Here is a 3,015-nt window from a genome sequence, read left to right on the forward strand (position 1 = left end):
CATTAAATATTAGCACTTCATAAATTGCCTTGTTATTTTTTTATCACATTTTTTTCAACTACATCCTAATTTTCTTAAATATATTTAAAAATTAGTTATCCAAACAACAATTTATTCTTACTCATTACTTAGGGTAAATCATTGAACAACAACATATTTTAGTATATAATGTTTAAACATTGAAGCTGCTTTATAAATAAAGAAAATAACACTAGGTTTATAGGCTATAATTTTATCATTATATAAATTTAAAGTAAGCAAAACGTTATTTTATAAAGAATTGACTTTATGTCTTGATCCAAAATAATTAAATAAATATAATTAAATCTAGATTTTCATTTTATTATAAAGATCAAAATAAAGAAAAAGATAGTGTATTTTACTATTTTATATAGTCTTTCAACTTATTTTAATGATTAAACTTTTTTCTCTCCGAAAATTACGTAATTATACCCACATAACCGGTTATCGGTAAAATGCATATACTTTTGAATTCGACAATTAATCAAGTTTAAGGATTCAATTGTTAAAAGGATTGAGAGACCTAATTGATAAAACTGTAAAAATATGTTATGTTTTAGTGTATTTTATAATGTTTTAAAAAATGTTTTTTTAGTTGAGTTGGTAAGGCGATCGGTTCCCGGTTTAACCGGTTCGAGCGTCGGGTCAACCAATTTCTTTAATTTTCATTTTTTTTCCCTAACTTCTTACACAAACATTCATACATAAATCATAAATTTGACGTCTACAAATTCAAATTTAAAAATACACATTAAAATATGTTGTAGATCAATCCAAATACATTAAAATAACACATAACCAGGGCCGGTCAAAGCCCAGGGCGAGCTGGGTCATGGCCCAAGGCAGAAAAAAAAATAGAGGCATCAATTTTTTAGAACGTGTTATTAGTATTCTTTAATTTGGGCTTGATCCAAGATACATAATGAAGTCTATTCTATGAAAAGGGGGGAGGTGAAAGCGGGAATTCAAGCAAACTTATAAATAAAACCGCACGCCTAATTTTTGCAGCATAAGAATACGAGGAGACTTGTCGAAGAATACAAGGAGACAAGAAGAAAAGTGGATGGCAAAAAAACACACGCCATCCATGCCTAATATACTTTTCAAGCTCTTGGTTCACAGCCTCACAGTTCCATCTCAATAGAAAATAACTATATCATGAGTTTTTCTTATCAGAGTTATTGTTTGCTTCTAGGGTTTTAAATTTCTGGTAGCACCTAGGCATCTCTCATCTCTGAAAAAACGAACCGGATGAAGAAGAAAGCTCTAATGCTGGTGCTAAATCAGATATATAGTTGTCAAGTGTTGTAGTTCATTTTTTTCTACCTTTCTCGATGGCCATTTCTAAGTTAAATCGACGAATACATTTGATCAAATCTAGGTCTTACTTTACTTATTTCATATGCACTGTCTTGCCACACCTCAAGTTTTTTCCCCTAATTTTTATTGGAATTTGAAAAGAGGTCTAGTAATGGATGCACATAGTTAATACTAGGCGGTATTAACATGGAGGTCTAATCTTTTACCATTGGTTTTCCACTAAAAACATCTGCTATATTTACTCTAATTATTTTCATCTTTTATTGATTTATTTGTGTCTCAGCATTGACTCGATCGATTTTGTCGTGCTTCTGAGAATGATCAATGAAGTAAAAGACACAAAATGGTTGCACTTCTTAATATGAGCCGATTTTATGTTAGAATAAACATTATACGTTTGGATCTGTATGTTTGATTTAGTTTAGTTTGATGATTTTGTTAAACTGTTTCAGTGATGATTGAGTCTAGAGCTTTAAGCTGGATCTCCTTTAGAATATCCACGACTATTAGAGTTGTTTTAATGAGATTTGACTTAGAAATGTATGAGCTATGGTTGATCCAAGGGTTTGTTACACAGAGGGAACCACATTCTGGTGTTGCATTTTAATTGACTTGTTATTTAACAGATTCAACTGTGAATCTAAGGAAATCAATTATTCTATGTTGTTAAATGATTTTTTACTTGATGTTGTTAATTTACTATAATTTATTGAGCTTAAACAAAACTCTTGCTCTGAAATATATAATGGATCTAGAGTCTGAAAAATCAAGCAACAATGTTTTGCTATCAACTTCATCTTTTGTAAGATAACATTATCGAGATTGTAGTTAAATGACAGCACAAGTTGTTGTTATTTTTTTTTTCATTTTGATCATTGTTTTCAACATCTAATTGTGCTTATAAAAAAGTTTTGCTACTAATTTTTCTTTAATCTAGACTACTGCCTAAACCTGAAGTCATTTAATGATGCATTGGATTGTTGTTTGGATGTTTTGTTGGAAGATTGGTAATTAAGATTGCAAAAGAGATAAAAAAAAAAAAAAAAAAAAAAGGAATAATTTTAAAATTGTATTACTTTGTAAATTTTCGTCATTTCTATCATTTATGGTCATTATTCTATTGGAGAAAACTACAAATTTAGCTTACTATTGTTATTAATTCATAGTAATTGTTATTTTATCTCACATTTAACAAAGGTCATTTAAAGGATTAAACGTAGGGGCATTATTTTGTATGTTTGCCTAGGGCATGAAAACTCTATGGACCGGCCCTGCACATAACCATAATTTTACATCTTTTTCATGTGTTTTTATTTAGTTTAACCGGTTCAACTGGTTTATTTTAACCGGTTCAACCGGGTTTCTATAAAAACCAATCGGTTCAGAAATAGACATAAAACCGATAATAGTTGAACCGCTCATTTTTCTGGTTCCCAGTTCAAACCGGTTTTTAAAACACTAGTATTTTATACCTTTTGAATGGTCATTAATAATTAATATATTTGATTATTTGTTTTATATAGGTAAACCGAAACAAGATAAATATAAATTTAAAAGTTTGAACTACTAACTTAAATTATTATCGCTAATGAGTTAATAAGTTGATGTCAATTTATATTTCTTATCAAGATTCTTTCAAAACGTATGAATTTATTCCAATGAACATTAAAAAGA

General features: G+C 29.1%; 3 non-coding genes across 3 annotated transcripts; all 3 read left to right on the forward strand.

Annotated features, from left to right (window-relative positions):
- Nucleotides 1-1,232: 1,232 nt before the first annotated feature.
- On the forward strand, nt 1,233-1,390 carry LOC145065254 (small nucleolar RNA snoR134). The gene has a single exon (XR_013688398.1). It is a non-coding gene; the product is annotated as a small nucleolar RNA snoR134 (small nucleolar RNA).
- Nucleotides 1,391-1,621: 231 nt separating this feature from the next.
- Nucleotides 1,622-1,710, forward strand: LOC145065253 (small nucleolar RNA U36a). The gene has a single exon (XR_013688397.1). It is a non-coding gene; the product is annotated as a small nucleolar RNA U36a (small nucleolar RNA).
- A 368-nt stretch (nt 1,711-2,078) lies between these two features.
- Nucleotides 2,079-2,190, forward strand: LOC145065245 (small nucleolar RNA snoR97). Its single transcript, XR_013688389.1, has one exon. It is a non-coding gene; the product is annotated as a small nucleolar RNA snoR97 (small nucleolar RNA).
- Nucleotides 2,191-3,015: the final 825 nt, after the last annotated feature.

Source organism: Lactuca serriola, chromosome 7 (genome assembly GCF_051521515.1).
Source record: "Lactuca serriola cultivar US96UC23 chromosome 7, Lser_US96UC23_V15, whole genome shotgun sequence".
NCBI classification, from domain to species: domain Eukaryota; kingdom Viridiplantae; phylum Streptophyta; class Magnoliopsida; order Asterales; family Asteraceae; genus Lactuca; species Lactuca serriola.